The following is a 25,383-nucleotide window of genomic DNA, read 5'->3' as shown; positions in this document are numbered from 1 at the left end:
GCCCTTAGTATTGAACCCCTTGCGCTAGCGATCCGGAATAGCCCCGATATTCAGGGAATTTCGTTAACTGGGGAATCCCATAAAATATCTCTCTTTGCGGATGATGTTCTTCTTTCTTTACCGGACACTGAAACTTCCTTACCGAGCCTCCGATCGGAGCTTGAACGTTTTGAGCTAGAGTCAGGTTTTAAAATTAACTTAGGTCAATTATATATCCTTAATCTTACTCTCCCGCCTCGGGTGGTCCAAAGAATCAAACCCCTCATGCCGTTGTCTTGGGCTTCTTTGACTATTCAATACCTTGGGGTGCAACTGACTCCAAGACTCCATGGGCTCTACGTGGCCAACATACCTCCCATACTCACGCGCATCCAGGCTGACCTCACAAAGTGAAAACCACTCTTCCTTTCTTGGCTGGGTCGCATACATGCAGTAAAGAAGACCCTCCTGCCTAAGCTTCTTTATTTATTTTAAGCGCTGCCTATAGAGATTGATTGTGATTTTTTCCTGAAAGTAAAAGCTATGATCCTGCACTTTATCAGGCAGGGTGGCGGGTGTGCTTTTCTTACTCCCTGCTATGTTGCTCCAACTCTGACGGAGGAGTTGGCCTTCCCGACATCCACCAATACTATCAGGCGGCCCAGTTGAGAGTGTTGGTTGAGTGGTCCCAGCAGGAATCTGAGAAACACTGGCTGCATATGGACCATAACGTGACGAGTCGGACCATATGGGATTTAGTATGGCTCCCTCGTAAGGACAGACCCCCAAACACATACATCAGTACTCCTACACGCATCACACTTAAGGTCTGGGATAAGGTCTCGAGCGACGAGAGGGGGACTTCAATCCCATCCCCTTTTACCCCAATTCATCATAACCCCGCTTTTCCCCTGGCCCTCCATGAGGGACTATTTGAGGCTTGGAAGTAAGGAGGTTGCCTGGCTGTTACACATCTGTTCCACAACTTTGACCCCCTCACCTTCAACCGTTGTACAAGAGACTTTCAATTGGATGATACAGAGCATTACCACTACACTCAGCTGATTCACTGGGCCCTTTCCCCACAGATCAGGGAGGCGGCTACCCGGCCCCCTACAAAATTTGAAGCTTTTCTTGCCAGAACTTCCACTATGAAAGGTGTGATATCCTTTATCTACAGCTTCTTGCTTAACACTGCCCTCTCCCCACGCCCTAGATACATATCCATGTGGGAATATATGATCCAACGCCCGATCTCTGATGAGGAATGGGCCCACCTCTGGTCCGACATTGCTCATTTTAATCACTCCACGGACCTCACGGAAGCCCATCTTAAGAGCATGATGGACTGGTATCTTCATCCTTTCAAAATCTGACAGATCTTCCCTGCTTCATTGGATAGGTGCTGGGGGGGGTGCGGGCTTTTGGGTGACTTTCGCCACATATGATGGGATTGCCCGACTATTCGTCCTTTCTGGGAGGAAATTCTGGCCCAGATAAAAGAGATGCTGCGATACCCCATCCCCACCTCCATGGCAGAAGTCCTCTTGGGGCTTCGTGATCCCGCCCTTGAACACCAGACCCGAGCTGATAATATGATCATGTGGCTTTGTATTGGGGCAGCCAAAGTCACTTTGGCGGCCGCATGGAAGAAGGGGAGGCTATTTCTCTTTGGCATTCTCGCCTTTGGAGGCTACTTAGCCTGAGGCCGACATTTTTAGAGACCTACCATCTTCAGTGTGCCCCTCTACCTTCAGAGCACTCCATCTCTTTCAATTCTGATTGTTGTGCCAGTGTCACCTATTATCCCGATCATGTGTAGTTTGCCGCCACCACGGGGGTGGGGGGTGGGTATGGGGAGGGTTGTTTGTTGTTTCTATTACTACCACATAGACACATGTTCCTCGTTGGGACTAGTTTTGCTATACTATGTCTATCCTCTTTGCAGTACCCCAGTGGCACCATGGGATGAAGGAGATGTCACGGAAGCTTGCTGAGTCTCATAATGTCCTGCCTAACTGCTCATCAATGATACATGATTTAACTGTTTACTATGTTGGACTGGTAAGCCATGCTCCGGGTCGTTTTTGCAGCTGTATCCTTTATCTGGCCTACTTTATGTGAGAGGAGCTGATTTACTTAGATTACTGTACTTAGCATGTCTGTCATATCCCTGTTGAGGCTTCTTCTTTTTGTGTTCCCTGAGTGGGACCCTGTGATGATACATTGGGCCTTTTGGGTTGTGTACACTTAAAATCTCTTATAAAAATACATTTGACAAAAAAATAATTAATTACCAATTAGTAATGAATTAACAATATTATAATTATCAATACCAATTAATGAAAATCAATTATTACTTAATTTCAAATAAATTATTTCCCACCCAATTCCCTATTCCCTATAAACCCACAACCCACAACCCACTACAGAAATTATTTAAAAGTGTTTTATAATTCCTAAAAATTAATAATTAATGTAGTATAATTAAATCACTTCCCACCCTATTGCCTTATAAACCCATAACCCGCTTTGATATTAAAACACAAGATTCACTTAAGAAAACATTATTAACATATAAATATTGTATACATATAATTAAAAACAGTACAACACTTAACAAAACACATAAAACACATACATATTAAATACATAACAATAATATAAATAGTGATATTAGTAACATCGATATTAGTAACATCAATATTTTTGATATCGATATTACTAACTTCGATATTACTTACATCGATATAAAAAAATCGATATTACTTACCTTAGGGTCAATATTCTTTCCATCGATATTCTTAACATTGATGTACACAGCATGTTTACGCATGGGTGGAGACCCTAGCACATTAAGTCCCCAATGATCAGCCCACACATACAGGTGTTTCCCTACCAGAAAAATCTGTTTCATTGGCTTTTAACTTCAAACAGTTGTCATACAGCTTTCAAAATTGAAATAATCAGCTTCAGACCCCGCAAACATTAATATGACAAGCATTTGCAATGCAATCGGTGTTGCCTTTGGGGCCTTATAAGTATTTAGCCATGCAGCAGATTTTTTGCAGCTGGTTGGCCAGAAGCGGTTCAAATAAACAAAGGACAGTATGAAATGCAATGCAGGAACATTGACAAGGGAGATGGGTTAAATGTTTCAGTCTGCAGAGGAAAATCATCTGTGAAACCACAGGGGGGCTACCAACCCAGCCCTGATTCTGAAAAACAAAATATATGTGTTGGCTACAAAGGTAGAATAAAAAGTACACTGACCTGAATGTCTAATTGGCTTTATATTAATAAAATCTTGCATTCAACCTGCTTTCTGGAGAAGTGTGACTCACCGATTAGAGCGGCAACCCTGAGGCAGAGGTCTGGTTCGGACCAGGGTTCAATCCCCGTTGCGGCAGGGTCTTGGGCTCAATGTCCTCGGACCCAAAAATTCTCGCCTCGGTGCCTACTCTAATCATGGGTTCCACTCTGCAACTCTGGGCAATAGCTTGCTTAATCTCCACACCGGCCCTAACAACGCTAGGATGCCTGGCTTCACCTTGGGGATGCCCAGGAGTGGACACCTCACAGGAAAAGTCCAGGAAGGGTTCCACAGTGGTATTCGTACAGCGCTTAGAGACCCCTGGGTGATAGGCGCTATACAAATCCAAATTACATTGACATTTACATTTACATTTCAGAACCTCTACCAAAGCCATGCAGGGTGATTGTAAAGAACACCTTGTAAATCCTGCAAGCTGTAAATTAAGCTGGTTGTCTCCAAATACCTCTGAACCCTTTGTCTGGTAGTTCGTGAAAAGTGCTTCAAAAATGGAGGTCACATTTATTAACATTCTTTGAAAGAATGGAAGGATGTGCATTGGGCAGATCTCTGTAGAAGGCAAATACCCCGCTGAGCAGCCTAGCTACCCAGCCTATAAATCTGCAACAAAGTCACTAGAACCCACCTTTTTCTTTCCCCATGCACACAAGGAGTCCAGAGGCGAGGCAGGCTCAGCTGATAGCTGGGAGATGGGAGGAAGAAAATAAGGATAAATAAAGATAAAATGGGAATCATGCAACAACAACAGTAGGAACCCAATGTACTGGATTCAGAGACCCAGCTTGTGTGATGGTCACTGATCAGATTTTGTCAGAACAAACCAATAAGAAAGAAACATTTCTTTCTAGTGTCCCCTCACTCACCGGGGTTTCCCCACGGTGACATGATTCATCATTGGGGCCATCCCAGTTCTCTACAAAAAGGGGTGTGCTGCGACTTGCAAACTACATAGGAGCACTTAATTGTGAAAGACTATGTGTGGTGTGAGTGAGATAGTGATGGAGTGGGTGTGAGTGATTAAAAATACCGTGCTAGTGGGCCTCAACAATTTTATTTAGCTCCTAGGTTGGTATAGTAAAAGGGGTGTGACACTGCAATTTAACCTTTAATGAGGGCTAAATCAGTGTGCGGTCAACATTTTTCAAGCTCCCCAAAGCTTTTCATCAGGACCATACAGGGACCAGCCCTGTATTTACCACTCCTATGAGCCCTATTTAGGGTGTCCGAATGTAATAAAAACATTCAACGCTGTTAATTCTAAAACATGCGTGTTATACATACGTTTGTACTGTTTCGTTATTTATGTATTGGTGCCTATTAGCACTGCGTGGTCTCTGGTAGGGGGCAGGATCACCTTATGGAAACATTGTTCCTTCACAGTGAAACCGCACCAAATTACCTAGTCGTTACCCCGCAGGGGTAACGACTACCAGAGACCACGCCTTCGGTTAGCCGGGACCCCAAATTCATTGGCTCCCTCATTGTTTGTTGCCCATCTAAGCTCACTTTTGTTGGGGTTATGTACTTTTCAGCATTTAAGGTAGATTTGTTTTATCAAAAGTGCTTGGAGGTTTTCAAATGAGTATTGCGTTATGTTTTGGTAAGATGTATTCCTATTGGGATACAAGTTAATTAAAAGTTATATTGACAAAAACGTAGTAGTTTAAGTAAAAGTATATTGAAAGTAACACATTGGTTTATGTGATCTCACTTTGAAAATTACAAAATGACAAAATGGATCAGGTGATGTCATAACAGGCACCTAGTGCAGTGAGGACTGATGTGTTATATGCCTTCTTAATGACAAGTGTATAGTGGCAGAGTGTTTTATGTGATTATGGTCCAAGTGCCTGGTGGCACAGTGATTTATGTTATTTAGTCTGAAAGTGCTTTACATGCTGTGCAGTGATTTATGGTCTTATGTGTTTTTTATGTATATATAATGCAACAGCTATGTTTAAATACCCTTGTGTGCAGTCTCTTTTGTGGTGTATCTAGTGGTCACTGGTGTGTGTGAGTGCTTCGCAAATGCTTTGCAGATACCCCTGGGATAAGCCTGACTGCTCTGTCAAGCTACCAAGGGGGTGAGCAGGGGTTATCTTGGGTGTGTAACTCCCTTACCCTGACTAGAGGGGGGTTCTACCTAGTTTAGGTGTATACCCTAGCAAACCATAAACCCAATTTTTTACATGGCTGTAGTGTTGTATGGAAGAGAAGCCCTGCCCAATCTCTGCCCATATTTTTCATTGGTGTATGTCTTGTCCTTTGTAAATACTGGCTTCTGATTCAGTAATTGGCTTGTTAGTCCCTCCTTAGTCCTACCTTGTCTTTATTTCTAACCTCCCATGGCCACTGGCCCCTTTTCTTTGGTTGTTACATGGTACGTCTTTTTTAATTTGTATGCAATACTTCCTTTAATGTGTTTTTACTACTGCAGGCTCAACATGCTTTCCTGTAACATTCAGCGTGCGATGCACGCTTTCATTTTACAAGCAGCCCGTCAATTGATTAATATATCCACGTACGCTACACATGATCACGGCACACACTTAATTTAATATGCATGGGTGCCATGCATGATGTTGTTGCACAAAGCCCATTTTATAATTAAATTTTTTTTATATATGCATGGGCGCCGTGCATGATCATGGCACCCGCCTAATATAATATGCACGGGAGCCACACATGATGTTTCTGCATGATTGCAGAAAAAGGAGGGAGAAGGAGGATAAACAAGGCTAGGTCCGCCTCCAAGTAATGTAGCAAAAACGGTACGACCCGGCATGCCGACCGAACATGCTACTTTCCTGAATATTCAACTAATCAATTTCAAAAATACAGAGTGATGCTGTAAATTCAATTTCAAGCTATCTGAAAATCACTTACCGGAAAGTTTTTCTTCACATACCAGACCAAAGATTTGATTCAGTCAACTGGAAACTCTGCTCCTCGTCTCTTGTCATCTACCTAAATTTGAAAATGTCCCCTTTTGAAATTTCAGGGAGTTTCTTTCAGCAATGAAATATTTCGTCCTGATGATGGACTACATGGCGACTGCATATTAGACCGAAACGTCGACACCTCCATCATCTCCAAAAACGTTGCTTTGTCACCAACATACAACCATTGTTTATTAATTATTTTTGGTTGTTTGCTATAGTCACCAGGAGTTGATGTGGTAGCTGTGAACTTAAGAGTCAATGTCATTTATACCTCTGTTCCCAGTTTTTGCTTGAATTTATTTCTGTTTATCCGTCTCCCAAGATGTAAATTTGTTTTCTTATCACTAAATACAAAAATCTTTTCAGATATATAACTTACTATCTCCGTGTGTTCTTGTTCTCCTTCCTTTGATTGACTCTTGTCAATAACAAAGTGTGATATTCTGTTGATACACTAGAGTGTGTTACATATGTACGACTCATAAGTAAGATCAATTGGCTTCAAAAATAAGTCCCTTGTAGGTTTTATGGAAAGCAGCCTGCTCATGCCTGAAAACTCCATTACATAGAATTCCCTGTTCACTGCTTTGTCTCCACCCCGGCAGGCCAAGGATGGGTGGAGGAATTCCGCTCACCTGAGGCTAGCTGCTGCTAGTCTGCCTAAACCTGATGCATGTGATTACTGTGAGCCCTTTTAAGCCCCAGCTCCCTTAAGTCTATGGTTGGTCATTGTACATGTGTTCCGGTGACACCGATCCTTGTTTCTTGAGCTTTTGAAATTCCTTGATTCCTGAGCTATAGTTAATCCTTGTTCCTTGATTCCTGAGCTATAGCTATTCCTTGTTCCTGATTTAGCACTGCCTGCAGTGCTACCTTGTTTCCTGAGTTCCTGTGCTATAGTTATTCTTTGTTCCTGAGCTTAAGCTATTTCTTGTTCCTTATTTGCCTTGCTTGCAGTGCTCTCTTGACTCCTCGTTTCCTGAGCTGTAGCTATTTCCTGTTTCCTTGAACTAGCACTACCTGTAGTGCTACCTTGACTCCTGAGCTATAGTAAGTTCCTGTTCCTGAACTAGAACTGCCTGCAGTGCTACGTTTGCTCTTCAGCTTTTGCTCAATTCTTGTTTCTGCACCTGCACAAACTGCAGTGCTACTGAGTTTTCTTGTCTTCTGATTCAATACTCTTCTACTATACCCTTGTAGCCTACCCTTCTGTATATTCAATTCAAATTACTTTATTCAGATACTTGATGAAGTATGCATAAAAAGCACAGTTCATAATTTATACAATTTAAAAATAATAAGAAATAGTTTATAACATGATCAGATCATATCACAATTGAATTACGCAATTTAAAATGAATTTTTAAAAAGGCATTAATAGAGGCAATTATACATCCACTATGCAGGAATTGTAGTGCCAGGTGTGCATGGCAGCATTGCCTCAGTCCTAAATTTATGAGCACTGGTACGATCCATCTTTTTCTAGGGCTAAGATAAAATGTGCAGAAAAACAAAATGTGTATGGAGGATTGTGCAGAAAGATCATCGCACAGTCATTTTAACGTTCTCGACCAGTCATTCAGTTCTGGAAATCTTAATGACCTGAAAATAATGTTTAACCTGAAGCGTGTTAGCAAAAATCTATCATAGTCGCTAGTGACCATCAGAATATATGGCTGGATGTGCTCAAAGGTCAAGTTGAGATGGTGGGAATGAATTATTCTCTTTTCACACAAATATCTTACACAACAAGCTTTTGGGTTCTTTCTAAAGACATTGCATAAGGTATGGGAATCATTGTAGTATTCCTGATGGCCTAACTGGCCTAAGAATAATTTACCATATTGTAGCCATCTCATACTTTTTACTAACCCTGGGCGGAGTTGGCGGAGTGGGGCTTCGCGGAGCTACGCGAAGTGGGCGAGAAACTACGCCCACCTCCGCACTCCGCGTAGCCCCACTCCGCAAACACCACCCGGCCGCCAGCCCCGCCACCCGCCTCCCGCCTCCCTCCCGCCCTCCCTAAATACTTTAAATGAAAGGAATAAATTAATTTAAAACGCACTTACCTTGCCGGCCGCTTCCCGCCGCGTCCCCGCGGCTCGCTATCTTCCGTCTTCTTTCGTAATGCGCATGCGCGGGCGGCCGCGCATGCGCATTTCTCACGAGAAAATGCGCATGCGCGGCCGCCCGCGCATGCGCATTACGAAAGAAGACGAAGACGGAAGATAGCGAGCCCCGGGGACGCGGCGGGCAGCGGCCGGCAAGGTAAGTGCGTTTTAAATTAATTTATTCCTTTACTTTAAAGTATTTAGGGAGGGCGGGAGGGAGGCGGGTGGCGGCCAGCTACGCTCCGTTTGCGGAGTGTGCGTAGTGCCGCCTGGCTCCGCCGGCTCCGCAAAATGCGGAGTAGGCGGCACTACGCACACTCCGCAAACGGAGCGTAGCTGGCCGCCCACACTTACTTTTTACTCCATCAAGCCCCATCGCGTCTTTTAATATAAGGCGATTAAAAACTGATTGGCCTGTGATCCAAACCCTATGCCAAAGGAGGACTGGCTGGATCTTAATCACGTCCTCTAGATAGGGTAAACCGAGTTTGGCATGACAGATGAAGTTGGACGGGCTTTCAGGTACAGACAAAAGGTATTTATGGAACATATTTTCTGCTGTTTGTAGTGAGTTAACGTTGGGAAACAACCCACATTTCAGCCCCATAGATAGCAACCGCAATGCACTTTTACTTATATATGTGCAGTAATTCCCCTGGAGGGTGTCTTCCTAATTTTCTATTAAAATTGGCTAAAGCAGTCAGTGACTTACTAAAAAGAAGCCTTGTGGATTTAATTCCACTGGTCCAGGGTTCTGGTTGATCAAATAAAATCCCTAGATAAGAAAATGTTTTGGTGCGATCAATTACCTTGTTGTCAATAAAGATGGTGTTACTCTTTTTATTTGATCCATTGGCACAGTCCATAGCAAAAGTTTTTGAGCAATTAAGGGCGAGACCCAGTTTAGACATGAAGTTTGTAAAAGAGGTGACTACCCTTTGTAGGCCAAAGGGCGTGCGCGACATGAGAACCGCATCGTCTTGAAGGACTGGGTTCTTTTGGACCCAGCGGTGCCAGGGCACAACACCTGAAACCTTCGTGGGTAACCTGCTCCGGCGTACAAGTCACAGAGACACGGGACACTTCCTTCGACGTCAAAGATTCAAGGTTTATTTGCTGCAGGGAGCACAGAAGTCACAGGAAGTACATCGAGTGTAGTTCGGGGAGACTGCTTCAAATTGGTTCTGTGGATCGCTCCTTTTATACAGTTTTTACCCATAGGATAACATGATACACAAAAGTTTACAACCCGGTTCCCACAATTAGCCACAGAGGGGTCGCTTTTGGTCACTTTAAAACACACAAGGTCCGGAACATAAGTGCGGAAACATTTGGTGGTTCCCAACTGTAAAAACCATCTTCCCACCATTAGCAAATTCCAATCGACAGTAAAGTAGATCAAAATGGGAATGAAGACAGGTGCAGAGGAAGACGGAGACAGTGGGGAGATCGGAAAGGGTGTAAAAGGGGAGGTAACGGGAAACACGAGATACAGGCATCAAAGGGACGTGCCTAATGAGATGCACGGCTGAGACAATACGTCCGTGCGGCAAGATGAGCCTCGAGCGGCGCCATCTGCCTTACAGCAGCATCCCCCTCGTCATAAAGACACTTACAAAGAACATGTGTCTTCCGCAAATATCTTGGGAGTCCCAGGGTCGCGAAGCGGACAGCGTCCGTTCGCTGGCTACTTGAGGGCAAGAGACAAAATGGATGCCGTATCTAAGATGGAACCCGTGGGTACAGATGAAAAACCCACGTAACAAACGAACGGAGTTAGTTAGCACAGCGAAACTGCGCACACTTACTAAACTCGTCATTTGCGGTTCATAGATACCAGACTCGACCATATTCGTGCGAGTCGAAAGCACCACTTACAATTGTCACGGAACCTCAGACGCTCCTTTTGCCCTCATGTAGGCAAGCACTAGTCGGAATCATATTCGATATTCATCAGACCCTCGAGATGTTGTTGTAGCATAGCTCTGTCCAATCGAGTCCCCTTGGTAACAGATGGTTGTCTCATACACGTTGTAGCACAGAGGCCACATAAGGCAGGACCACACTGCACACAAAGGCAACACGTGAACAGGAACACTACCACAACTCCGATGATCATCAGAATTTTCCAACCCCAAGTCGACATCAGGCCCCAAAACCATCCAAGTAGCGTCCAATCCCCTACATCCACGTGTATGGATTCGGAGATCTTATGCAACCTCGAGATGGCTTGATAGACAGTAGGAGCATTATCTGGGATGAAAATGCAGCAGCTCGAATGGATCACCTTACATACCCCACCGCGATCTGCTAGGATGACATCTAAAACCATTCGGTTTTGTAACGTCATAAGCCTCTCCGCCTGAAGTTCTGTGGTGATATTACCAAGGGCACTGGCAGTAATATTAGCTGTCGATTCTACCACTCGAGTCAACTGTCTCAGGTTCCTACTATTAACCATAGGTCCCCAAAACGGGAGGAAACCCTTGAAAAAGTCTCCTGCCTCTTGACCGGCAGTGTCTTCTTCGCTAATTACGCCTCGTACAACTCTAGTCTTATGATAATCGGCATCTACAGTGAACGTCGGAGGCAACAGATTTGCAATAAAACATGTGCCCATGAAGTCTGCGGGCAACCATGTGTATGCACGATCATAACAGATAAAGTAGGTACCCTTGGCAGCCAGAAACACAGGGGATGAGAACATCGGCAAAATGTAATTTTCGATGCAACCACTTGCTCCAAGTCGGGCTTGCGATCTTCGGCCACGACCCATGATACAAAAATTACCAGTGTGGGGTACGACCCATATAGGAGGCGAGCTTTTAAGCTGCTTTTCACTAGTGAACACACTATATTCACCTCTACTTAGGACCTTATAGGCTTGCACCTCTTCTTCAGGGATGAGCGAATAGTCATGGATCTCACTCTCCATATCCTCTATTGCTATCGATAAAGGCTTCTGATACGAGGTAGGGCCAGAGTAGGGGGAATGTGGTTCTCGAATGGGGTGGAAACCCAGTGCGCTTCGAAACATTGTTTGGAATGCTCGAGCTGACCCTTGGGAACTATACGGTAACACCAGATATGGAATTCCCTTATCTGTAGTATGTGGCATCAACCCACACACCCAACAATTAGTAGTGTTAACCACTAACTGATGCTGATGAAGGAGCTGAATAAAGGAATTATTGCGGAATTCTACACGTCTAGCCTGCTCGTGTTCCGGTAACATGTGAAAGGAATGGGGAGAAGCAGTAGTGGTAAGATTAGGGTAAGGAGTAGGAGTAGGGGTAGCTGGTAAGAAGTAGGACATAGTGTAATACACCCCACCCGCCAATAATGCAGAAGCAGTCAAAAACAACATAAACAATTGAAATATGAAGCATTTAGTACGACTGAGTTGCTGCAGCTTGAATCTATAGTCTTGAGCTCCTTCCAAATCATTTAGCTTCGAGAATGCCATTCCCTACGACCGTCCGCAACGTTTCTTGACGCACTCCGTTCTGTGCAGCAATAGTCAATCCCTAGGAGTTCCCAGGAACCGACGGCCTTTAACCTAGCGTCAAGACCTACTGTCCAGAAGGAAGTACGCGCGCGGCCCTACGGCCTTCAATACACAATACGTATATTCAAGCACAAAAGTCTCTCTGCTGTAAAATAAAAAAGGGTACAAGGAGGAAGCTCAATATATGTACAAAAATTACAGTGATATGAACGTTCAAAACTGATCACGGGAAACGGGGATAATGCAGTTTTCGATTTCAGCAAAGCAAGAAAATTTTATTTGTCCTTAGTGTGAGATCGCAAACAATATCGATGTTTCCCGGGACGTGTCTGTTCGTCGAACAAAGGATCTGTTGAAGAGACAGCGTCCTGCTGATCAGTTAGTTGATCTGGTCTTGAGTCTTTTGCTGACAAGTGTTCAACAGTGGCTTTCTGCTGCGCTGGGGATTCTCCAACAGGCTGTGCGTCGCTGAAAGGTACAAACGCCGGCAATGTTTCTGTCTCTGTTGACGCAATGCCTTTCCTTACCCACGGGTCTGCCGGCAAAGGAATAGGGACTCGTTTACAATGGGTAGCATGTACCCAATTTTTCCGCCCCTCAAGACGAACGGCAGTCCTCGTGGCCAGGAGCACCTGGTAAGGTCCGGTAAACCGGGGGTCCAGATTGTTCTTTCGTGAAAAGTTGCGTGTAACCACCCAGTCTCCGGGCTGGAGCTGGTGGCCTGGACCCTCCGTCTGCGTCGGCAATGCGTCGTAAACCTGTTGGTGAATTAACCTCAGTTTAGCAGTCAAGTCATGCAAGTAGTCAATCAACATTGGATACTCAAGATCAGAGAATATTCCTGGCCTAGGAACCCCCCACACATTCGCAGGACGGCCGAACACTATTTCGTAGGGACTAAGCCCTATTCGGGAGTGTACAGTCGCCCTAGTTGACAGTAATGCTAGAGGCAAAGCGTCAGGCCACGAAAGACCAGTCGTAGCCTGAATCTTCGCTAGCTTCAGTTTAAGGGTGCCATTATACCCCTCAACTAATCCAGCTGACTGGGGATGATTGGCGCTGTGGAACTTTTGATTTATTCCAAGGCCCTTACACACACTTTTCATCACACTTCCAACAAACTCACTTCCGTTATCTGACCACACGACTCTAGGCATTCCATACCGAGGAAAATATTCCTTCAGTAGTATTTTCGCAGTAGACAAAGCAGTATTGTCTCTGAGGGGAAAGGCCTCGATCCATCGGGAGAATGCGCAAACCACAACTAAAACGTATTTCAGGTTATTGCATCGCTCCATATGGATGAAGTCCAATTGAATCACCTCAAAGGGATACGAAGGAGGAGCAAAACTGCCAGGGGGAGTTGGGGTTCCTTTGCCAGGATTGTACATTATACACACCATACAATTCTTCACCAAACGTTCAGCACATTTCGTAATTCCATCATTCTTCCACACAGGCGACAACAACTTACAAATACCTTTCGCGCTAATATGTGCCAACCCATGTGCCATTGTCACAACGGCCAGTACATACGCGTCAGGCAACATCCATCTTTTCTGATCCGACAAATCAATCCAGCAACCACTCACATCTAACTTTCCCGTACTCTCTTTCCACTTCATCTTTTCAGTGTCGGTAGCCTCATTCTGAATTGCTTTCACGCTCTCAACAGTATCTTCACACATACTTGATTCTGTAGGCCACCTAACCGAACTCGTCACATACATTCGAGTGCTAAGGTTCCGGGCAGTCTCCTTAGCAATCTCATCCGCAAACGCATTACCACGACCAACATCATCCGTCACTTTACGATGCGCACTACACTTAACAATCGCAACTTGTGCAGGCAAAGTCAAAGCATCCAAAAGGTCGTTCACAAGCTGACCATGCTGTATCTTCGTACCGTGCGATGTCAAGAAACCACGCTCTCGCCACAATCGTCCAAAACTATGCGCTACACCGAACGCATATTGACTATCAGTGTACACATTCACACGTTTCCCTTTCGCTAACACGCATGCTCTAGTAAGAGCAATCAGTTCTGCAGCTTGGGCAGAATTCTGATTCAATCTTGCAGTCTCAACAACAGCGTTCAATGTTACAACAGCATAAGCAGTAGTCACATCACCATTCGGTAACTTAAAACATGACCCATCCACATACAGAGTGCCATCCGGATCTTCCAATGGGGTGTTTTTAAGGTCCACTCGACCTTTCGTTTCCTCTTCTGTCCGCAAGTAACAGTCATGTTCTGCTACTTCATCTGACTCTGAGCTAATTGGTAACAAAGTTGCCGGATTTAGGACATTACAACGTTTTATCTGAATATGGCTTGCCAAGAGCGTCAACTCGTACCCAGACAACCTCGCACTCGTCAAGTGCTGGGTTTTCGTACGATTCAACAGAGTATCGACTGCATGCGGAACCATCACCGTAAGCATATTATCCATGACCAATCCTGCTGATTGTCGGATGGAGACCGCAGCTGCCGCAGTTGCTCTCAAACAACTCGGCAATGCTCTAGCTACTGGGTCCAAGGTCGAGGAAAAATATGCACATGGACGTTGCTTACCACCGAAAGGTTGCGTTAAGACACTCAAAGCACAACCTTCCCTCTCGTGAACATATAGTGTAAACGGCTTACTGTAGTCAGGGGTACCTAACACAGGGGCCGAACACAATGAATCACGTAATTCAGAAAAACTTTTCTGACATTCTTCCGTCCATGGTAAAGGAGTTGGAACATCCTTGCACGTAAGAGCCACCAATGGTTTCGCTAGCAATGAAAAATTAGGAATCCACTGCCTGCAGTACGACGTGATACCTAGAAAGGCACGCACATCTCTTTGGGTTTGTGGCACAGCCATTCGCGCAATCGCTGCAATTCTCTCTGGGGTCAATCTCCTTCCCTCCTTTGACAATAAGTGACCTAGATAGGTGACTTCTTGACAACAATATTGGAGTTTAGAAGGTGACACCTTGTGATTTAACTCACAGAGATGTTGCAGCAACGACACTGTAGCAATTTTGCAAATGTCCTGAGTATCAGCAGCCACCAACAAGTCATCGACGTATTGGATTAAGGCCGCACCAACCGGCAACCGAAACGCATCCAGTTGACCCTTCAAGGCTTGACTGTAAATAGATGGACTTTCACAGTAGCCCTGAGGGGCGCGTTTGAACCGGAAGCTACGTCCACCGAGAGAGAAACCGAAAAGGTCCCTGCTCTCTTCGGCAATCGGGATGCTAAAAAACGCATTTTTCAAATCAATCACCGAAAACCATGATGCAGTAGCTGGAATCAGAGTCAATAGCGCCGTGATGTCAGGCACAACAGGGAATTGAGGAACCACGATTTTATTCACCTCCCGTAAATCGATAACAAAACGATAAACAGGCGGTTTTGTAGGATCAGTACGTTTAAGAATGGGCAGTACAGGGCTGTTGCACACGTTTCCCCGAGTCTCTTCAATAACATCTTTCTCGATCAAGTCATAAATGATCGCTAACAGTGCTCGTTCACCATCAAGGGAGATACGATATTGGGGAATACGTGGCAATCGCACATTCGATTTCAACTGAACAACATAGGGAGAGATATCAAGTAGGCCCACATCATTTGGACCCGTCGCCCACAAAGACGCAGGAAGAGAACTCAATTCCGGTGGAAGCTTATCGAGAGACAAATACATAGGAGAGACAACCCTCTCTCCTAACGTAAGCTTTACACCCGCAGGAGAACAATACAATGTTGCATACAAACGTTTAAGCAAATCCAGACCCAATAGATTTTCACCACAACCCGTGGTTAAAATCAACGGAGCTTGGAGCTCACGTGGCCCAATTTGAAGGGGCAAAGGGCGAGAAACTGGATTGCTAACGGGGGCGCCAGAGAATCCAACGGAAACATTTGTTAAGCCAGACAAAGGTGCGCCAGGGAGTTTCGAATGCATGATAGAACTTTTCGCTGCACCAGTGTCCAACAGAAAAGGCTCAACGACGCCCGATGTAGCAACTGCGACATAAGGCCCTCTCTGATCTACCGGAACTGATACCACTCCCTCTCCTTGTCTTTGGCTGTCCTAGTAATTACTGTCGTCAGTCCCCTGATCGACGTAATAATCGTCTACATTGTACTGCGCAGATCGTCCTTGCGATGATCCACGTTGATCGAAACAGTTATTAGAATTAGATGAGTTGTCTGAGCGATCGTTTTGAGCACCACGACCTCTACCACGCGATGCCTGCTGTGAACCACCACGGCCTCCTTTAGACGAATTACCACTATTACGTTCGTTAAGAACGGGGCAGTTAAATTTAATGTGTCCCTCCTGTCTACAATAAGCACATTGATTGTACCCTAATGATGATCTTTGGAAGGAGGAATCATTACGCGGCTGGGATCGATTCGATTGCGACTGCGATCGATTCTGTTGGGGCGTATTTTGATTAGAACGTGGCGGATACGCTTGTTGCAACAACACTTTAGTTTTCAGCTCTTTTGTCTTTTTGTCAGCACGGTCATTCTCCTCTTTCTCCCTATTCTCGTAATATTGTGCCGTAGCCAATATCTGAGCTGAGGTAGAAACGGCCCATGCACTCTCCGAATTCTTTAATTTATTGCTCAAATCAGGCAATAAGTTTGTCACAAATTTATCCACAAACAACCTTTGTCCACCCTCAGTACCCATATCCTGTCCACTATGATCAATGAATGCTTCCTCAAACCTCGTAAAGAAGTCTGATACACTCTCATCTTTCTTCTGCTTACAGGCTGACAACTTGTCCCAATTTACCCTCATTGCTGGCATAAGCGTCTTCATTAACGTAATTATTCGTTGGGGAAGGGCAGCAATCAACTGCTCAGGCTTTGCACCACCAACTTGCAACCCATCCGCCGCTACAATGGCCGCCCAATCACCGCCTAATTCATTTGTGTGATCTTGGTGACGAATCTTAGCCCATACCGGTTGCGGTACGACATTGCCAAACAACATATCGATATCGGCAAGATTCATCACCGTAGCATCTACAAGCTGCGATAATTCCTTGTAATACCCTGCAGGATTTTTGCGCGGATCAGGCAAAGATTGCTTTACCTGTAGCACTTCCGAGCGTTTCCAAGGGAGATGTATCCATACTCTCTGGAAATACGGCAGAATAGGTGGAACATGAGCAGGATCACCTGGCATTAACACAGGCGGAACTTCACGCATAGGATATTGGCCAGACTCGTCTTGTTTTTCAATATCCTCAACAAACAGTGCATGAGGAATGGGAGCGGGACGAAGAGACAGCAACTGCTCAATAGCACGTCGGACATTAGTATCTACTATCAGTCCAGTGGCGAACTGAAGCCGAAGGTTAGACAGGGCGGTCAGCACCTCGTCAGGCGCATCGGCCGCTATCTGATCATGTAGGAACTTACACATTTCGTCAAACACATATCTCTGAGTCGGTATGTTGAATTGACTAAATGTTTCAAGAACAACTCGGGGTGGATTTCTCTGCGGATTGACCATCCAACCCATCGCCATATTGTATAGCGCAACGCGTTCCCTGTTACCAGGAAGCTGGCTACGTCTCTGAGGACCATCAGAACCAGCAGACCCATGAACAGGTCCGAGCGACTGAAAGAAACTTGCTGCAATAGGAGAATTACGACTACGAGTAGAGGGAGAGAGATAAGACACAGGACTAACAAGAGAAGGAGTAAAAACAGTAGCAGCAACAGGGGTTAACAACACAGGAGCAGTAGCGGGAGCAGGAGTATGTGGAAGCGGAGGAGCAGTAGGAATAGAAACAGACAAAGGAGCAGGAACAGTCGGAAGAACGGGTGCAGGTTGAGGAACAGGCGGAGGAACAATAGGCGGAGGAACAGGTACGGCAGGGACCACAGGAGCTGCGGTACCCTGTACGTACGGAGGTGGCGACTTCATAAGATAGGACATTAAAGGATCCTCAACTGCCTCGTCCTTCCTATCCGACTCCGTAGGTAAAGCAGGATAACATTTATCTATGGTCATACGCTGTAATCTCTCAAACACTTCCTTATCCTTATCCTCCTTATCACGCTGGAACTGCTCAGCTTTCTTCACTATGGTAGCAACATTATCTCGCTGACTACGTTTATTCTGTCTGATTTCTTTCTGTCGGGCTTCTTTGCGCCACAACCGAAAGGCATCAAACATGGCCGGCCTTGATTTACGTTCGAACAACTTTATTTCTAGATTATCTAAGATCGACGCCTCGAAGCTACCGTGAGGTGGCCAACGAAGGTCGCCGTCTTTCTTTGTATATTTAACCCAATAATCGTTAAAAGCAATCGGGCCTAGCCCATGTTTGCTATATAAGTCATAAGTAGGAGTTCCAACCGGAGGTATCGGACACGAGTCCTCCAGCAGGGAATCCGCACCACAAGGTCTGAAACAACTAAACAAAGTACTGCGACCAGGCATCTTGCACACTAGCCGAGTTTCACAAACTTCAAGGGTTACGGGATTTACCAAGTCCCAGCAAAGAACAAAACCCTCGGTTTTTGGCGGCTGCAGTCGTCAAATAATACAACAACAAAGTACGCTAGCAAAGTGTCACCGACAAAAACACTCACACAGCGTGAACAACAAAAACACTCGCTAGAGTGTCAACAACCAAGAACCATGGGAGCGACCCACAAATACTTAACTCAAAGATCGATGGCGTCACCAGGAAGGCCCGTCTATCGTCTCGCTCTACCAAGGTCTACGCCAGGCGCCAAAACAGGTCTACAGTCAGGGCAGCAGTCCGTCGCAGCCGTCCGGAGGCGGGAATCTTCGCGGGAAAAGTCTTCGGGCCACTTATTTCGACAACAGGATCGATGAAGCGGAGTGCACCTTCCCTCGGAGATTTCACACGAAGTTCCTCACGATCGTCGGGCTTGGACCGGTACCACTGATGCAGCCCCTTGTTGGGCGCCAACTGAAGGACTGGGTTCTTTTGGACCCAGCGGTGCCAGGGCACAACACCTGAAACCTTCGTGGGTAACCTGCTCCGGCGTACAAGTCACAGAGACACGGGACACTTCCTTCGACGTCAAAGATTCAAGGTTTATTTGCTGCAGGGAGCACAGAAGTCACAGGAAGTACATCGAGTGTAGTTCGGGGAGACTGCTTCAAATTGGTTCTGTGGATCGCTCCTTTTATACAGTTTTTACCCATAGGATAACATGATACACAAAAGTTTACAACCCGGTTCCCACAATTAGCCACAGAGGGGTCGCTTTTGGTCACTTTAAAACACACAAGGTCCGGAACATAAGTGCGGAAACATTTGGTGGTTCCCAACTGTAAAAACCATCTTCCCACCATTAGCAAATTCCAATCGACAGTAAAGTAGATCAAAATGGGAATGAAGACAGGTGCAGAGGAAGACGGAGACAGTGGGGAGATCGGAAAGGGTGTAAAAGGGGAGGTAACGGGAAACACGAGATACAGGCATCAAAGGGACGTGCCTAATGAGATGCACGGCTGAGACAATACGTCCGTGCGGCAAGATGAGCCTCGAGCGGCGCCATCTGCCTTACAGCAGCATCCCCCTCGTCATAAAGACACTTACAAAGAACATGTGTCTTCCGCAAATATCTTGGGAGTCCCAGGGTCGCGAAGCGGACAGCGTCCGTTCGCTGGCTACTTGAGGGCAAGAGACAAAATGGATGCCGTATCTAAGATGGAACCCGTGGGTACAGATGAAAAACCCACGTAACAAACGAACAGAGTTAGTTAGCACAGCGAAACTGCGCACACTTACTAAACTCGTCATTTGCGGTTCATAGATACCAGACTCGACCATATTCGTGCGAGTCGAAAGCACCACTTACAATTGTCACGGAACCTCAGTCTGTGTAAAGGAGCACAGGGATAGGGCAGGTGGCGACTGATGGTAAATCCCTGCACTCCTTTACCAATGTGGGCTATAGGTTATTTATATACTTAGCAAATAGAAAGGGGGCAAGGCCTAACGCCTTCCTTAACTCTAAAACTTTTTGTACATTCCCTATCCCACCCGAAATGCACCCTGGCCCTAACACCCATATAAAGCTGCCTTAAGAAGGAAATTAAAACATGGTCTTCCCCCTGCTCCCCTAAAATTGAACATAACTTTTCATGGGCGGCACAATCAAAAGCAGCCATTAGGTCAACGAAGGTTAAAAACAACCTTTATCCTTAGGCTTTTATATATTTTTCCAATAAAATGTATAGATTTGGTCCCTGATCGATAGTACCTAAACCTTGCAAAAACCATATTTTAAGTCGCTTATGATTCTGTATTCGTCCGCCCAAGCCTGCAATCTCTCTAAAATCACCCAACCCAGAATCTTCACTGAGGAGTCCAGTAATGAAATTGGGCGATAACAGGCAGGGTTTAACCAATCTCTCTTTTTGAAAATAGGTCTATAGAGTCATACCAAGTCATTAAAAGTCCCTGTGAGCAGCACGCATTTAAAACTTGCATTAAAATCGGTACCCGCAGAGCCAGATTTCATTTAGGAGCTCTCCGAAAGGTGAGTGTGGGAAGTGAAGGAAGTTGATATCTTTTTCAAATGTTATTCCATATGCCCATTTAGCATCACTTTGGCAGATCGGGGAGTGAAAGTCACAGAAATGTATTAAAGCCACGCGCAGATCAAGATCAGCTTGTATGTTTATAAGTTGATAGTACCCTGTTGGATACAGTTACTTCAACTTTTCTCAAGTTTAGCTTGTTAGAGATATAGGTACATAGCCCCCCTTTTGCTCTACCGTGGTGCGATCTTATTGCCGGGGTGTGAAACTTTTAAAATTCATTTATATGAATTGGTTCGACTACCCAGATTCCTTGTCAGCTTATAATCTCAAATCTGGACATAAAATCCATCAATGTATTAATAGAAGTCTTCCTTTTTAGGCCAGCCACATTCCAAAATAGAAACTGACATTTATCTTGCCTGTCCGTGGCCATACTCCTTCCCTGCCCGTTCTCCCCCCGCATGTTAATAGGCCCAGTTTGTAGAGGGGAAGAAAGAGTTGGCAGGGCCAGAATTTCTGGAGCTATGCCCATGCTTGCCTGTATATATCTCATTGTGTCCTTTCCTTGTATGTCGCCTGCTTCGATATAAGGACAGTTGCTAACTCACCCAAGGTGGCGCCATTAACCGTGGTTCTAGATGTTATCGCCTGAGTGGGATCCTTTTATCTCAGTCAGTCTACTGCTTTGAGAGTATTAAATGCATCAAATCGATTATATGTATGAATGTTGAAAAGGTTGCTTTGTGTTGGCAAATGAGGTTCCCAGTGTACCCTTACACTGCTACTGTCCAGGGGTTGGTAGAAATAGCCTAGAGGTAGTACATTAACACTTTGTACTAATGTGGTATGATTTCCTGTTCTGCTCATGATCAAATTTACTAGTCGAGGGGTCCTGAATGTCAAGACTACGCAGTCCCCTGGGAGTGTTTTCCATCCTCTGCCAACCCACCCTATTCTCCTCGCCATTTTAAATTCATCAAATAGCTCTCCTCCAAGGCCCGTCCTAATGCCAAGCCAATGCAGTGACGTATTTTTCAGCGTTTCCAGCGATTCTTCTATCCCATGGTCTAATTTAGGAACGTTCGCCAATTCCACAATGTAGGCCGTGGCGGCTGGGGGTAGGCCCAACTATATCATCTGCTGTTCCTTCTTCCGCTCATATACGTTATTGGGGTTTTTAATGCTAGTTGTTTGTATAGGTGGAATAGTGACTGATGGTATGACTCGGGGGGGAAACTGTATATTTACAGTGGAAGGCTGAAACTGTATATTTGATGGGCAGGGTCCTATATCGCTGTCGGTGCCTTGGACAATGATATTTGTGTTAGATCTTAACCTGTTTCCTTCGTTACCCAATAGTTTCACTTGAGTAGAAGAGCTCCCCTCTCCAAGGGATTCAAATTTGTCTAAGCATTTAGTTGAGCTTGTTTCAATTTGACCGAATCTTGACATCAGGTTGCTTAAACTATCTCTAGAGTATGTTTCTAGGGCCTCCAGCTTATCTTTTAAGTTACCAACCACACTCTGTAAGCGCGCATTAGAGCTGAGTAGTGATTTATCCCAGTTTTGGAATTTCTGGGGCTTAACTTTTGTAGAGGCCTTTTTACATGATTTAGTAGGAGGTTTGCTTGGCTTTGAGCATGATATAAAAGGAATGGGAGGGCACGTGTCAGGGTTTCTGGCGCGCTTGGTTGGCGGTTGTATTTCATAATCGTGTTCACTGTTGTGTTCGCAGCCAGATATGTGATCAGAGATGTTTACCACGCAGCCATTTAAATTCGGATCGCTTCCATGAGTGCGTATTGGGTTAAAATAGCTAGCATCCCCTGATACACCCCCCTCCATAAATGGATTTAAAGCCTCTACAACAGTTATAATCTGTTGTTATATGTCCCCCACAGCGCCCGTTAAATAATTTAATAGGGACTGGCGAGAATGCTCTCCTGGCTTAGCTGACTTTTTGTTCTGGTTAATAACTAGTTTTCTCTTCCACATGTTCAGAACAAAAAGATAAAAGAGAAATAAAAATGTAAAAGAAAATAAGTTTAGTGCACCCTAGATATAAGTATACTTAGTCCAATGGTCATAAGTTTGCGATCAGTCAATACGCAATGCCTTGCTTCGAACTTAGTACCTTCCTGCCTTCCTACTCTGGGAAGGGTAGCACATAATGGCACAAGTTCAATGAAACGAAGAATCAGTATCAATCCTGCAGTGTTGTCCCAATGCAAACATACTCTAATCAATCCCTAGACACAGTACCTTGCATACGGGTGATGAAGGAATTATGGCTCAGCCGGTCTAGGAGGGGCTAAAACAGGCCTGTCTTGGCCCAGTCTTCGCCCGGGCCGAGCCCGGGCTCGCACCACACGCGTCCCACATGGCGGGACTGCCGGCATGGATTTCAAGCCCCTCCAAGGACCGTCCTCAAAGTGCAAAGTGCTTCAGGGCAAAGCAGGGACTCGGGCGAAAGGGCTCGGTGCTGGTTCCTTGGTTTGCGGTCTCCCGCATGGCGGGACTGCTGGCATTGATTTCAAGCCCTCCAGAGACCGTCCTCAAAGGTGCTTCAGGGCAAGGCAGGGACTCGGTGAAAGTGCTTGGTGCTGGTTCCTCAGTTTGCTGTCTCCCTACTGTATATATTTTTCCATGCCCTGCTTTTCTTCTCATTTCCTTTTTTCCAGTTCCTAGTGTACTGTCTTTCTATTCATGCTGTCTTGCTTCTTTCACCTTGTATGTTTAATACTTGCTTTCACCCAAGTGTGCCCTGTGATTTCCTTCCTTTCCTGGAAAGCTCTCCTCCTTGCTATCTGCTTGTCTATTATGCTTACAGTTAGTTCTACCCCTTTGCTGTTACTGCCTTGCATGTTCCTGTTTGATCTCCAGGATCGGTGGGCACAGCTGACAACCTAGGTGGTGTTTCTTGTTCACTGTATTGTTTTGAGTTACATTTATAACACCACCATAGGTGTCAGCTCCACAGACCCTGCCTTTGCATGCATATCCTATTTGTGGTTATGTGCAGTGAGTATCTGTAAAAGCAATTGGGGGTGAGGAACTTACTGAGCTTCAGTCTTACCTTTTGTTGCTCCTGAGCGCATTATCCCACATTCCCCTTATTGTTAATGTTGTTGTGTGCGTGTGCATATGTCTGCACGTCCATCATGGGTGTAGTTATTCTGAATGCTAAATTGCCTCTTGAGTGCCCATCCTTTGGGATTTAGCCATCGTGTTTGCTTGTACAGGCTTCCCTTTTGGATCACCTTTTCTCCTCTGGCTCCCATTATGATCCTGGGCAGCGCTGTACTCCTCTTTCTGTGTATGTTTTCTATCCAGTTCAAAGTCCTTGCCCAAGGCCCTGACTGTGTCCCAGACAGTTCCAGACATTCCCTGACACCGTTGGCCACTTTTTTGAGTGTATCCTGACCCCGAGCTTTACTCAGGTCCTAGACCCTTGCAAGAGTAGTAGTGTCCTCCTCCAAACTGACAACTGAAGAACTGGACTTCAGGTGAAAATAAAAAAGTTCTGGGCTATCATGACCATGAATAACCACCTGCATCTGCAGCCAATGCAAAGCTCCAACAGCAACCTGCTCTTTTCATTAGCAATGACCGTCTGTGTCTCCCAAAGCTCCAATAGCAATTGGCTTTTCCCACCGAAAATGAACTTGCGGCTCCTGCCAATACAAATCTCTGGCTGAGACTTCTCCTGGGGTACTGAACTGTGTGAAAAGTTCAACTTTCCACCAGGACAAACAGGGTCACTCTAACCAACTTACGCTTCATCACGGTTGGCCTGAACATTTATCCAGTCCAGTCACACAAGATAACTGTGAGTAGTGGTCATTGCTTCTTGCCACTATTTTTATTTAAAACTTTGAAAATTCATAACTTCACTTCTGCTTGTTGGATTATTAATCGTTTTGATTTTGTTTTATTCAATGAAATGTACTCCATTTTCCTGCATTGGTTTGGGATAGTTCCTCTGTTACTTTTCACTTTATTACAGTTTGAGTGCGGAAGAAAACACTTTATACATTACCTCTAAGCTAAGCCTGACTGCTTTTGTGTTGTGCTATCTGAGGATTAATCAAAGGCTTGTCTAGAGATTTTTGTGGTTCACCTTGAGAAGGACTGGGTTTTAAATATAACCTAATTTCTTGCAAGTTGAAGCTGTGTGGAGACCAAGCACAGGTCTGTCGGAGCCGAATGAGGGTTAGGCCGACCCACTCCATCCAGTGCTAGTGCTGCTCTCATGTCTGGATTAGTTCGAGGTTAACCATTCCACAGTCTCTGGAAGGAAAGTGAGGAAGACACGGAGCTCGCAGGTAAGTAAAATAATATTATATTTAATTACTAGCAGCCCGTCCCGACGTTGTCCGGGGATGGCCGATTTTCAGTGTTGCCTTTACTTTTTGTTTGCGTAGTAATGTGTGTTTAATTCATCCGCAGGTTTTCATTGAGCCACACCTAATTTTGTTTTGCTGTCCTTGTTGAGAGTATTCCCCCTGTGTGCGAATGTTGTTGTTTCCCAAATGTTGTAATTTGCGCCGCAAGTGCAGCAAGTGTTACAGTGGTCGCTCAGATGTTTTGGCCTGAAATTGCTTGTTTGTGATAGGGGCTTTCCTTGTTTACGTTTTCGATCCCTTTACTAATGTTTTTTTTTTTTCGTTTTATCGGCGCAAGTACTGGCAGTGTTCCACTGATAACGCAGAGTGTTTGAAATTCGAAAGTGTTTGTGTAAGTTTTACATTTTGTCCGCAGCATGCGTAATTATTCGGAGCCTTGTGAGTAAAGTCTTGCTCATGTTCCGTCGATTGGCTTTCTTGTCTAAGAAATGGGCGCATATTTGTTTACGTTCCTCCCCCTGTGACAACGTTGTCGTTTGCCAAATGGTTAAACATTTGTTATATTTTTGTATCGCAACTCGTGTGTGTTTTAATCATTGTGTGTTTTGATTGGTGGG

This window comes from Lissotriton vulgaris, chromosome 9, assembly GCF_964263255.1.
Source record: "Lissotriton vulgaris chromosome 9, aLisVul1.2, whole genome shotgun sequence".
Taxonomy (NCBI): Eukaryota; Metazoa; Chordata; class Amphibia; order Caudata; family Salamandridae; genus Lissotriton; species Lissotriton vulgaris.
The sequence above is the reverse complement of the archived record's forward strand: the minus strand, read 5'-3'. Positions refer to the sequence as shown.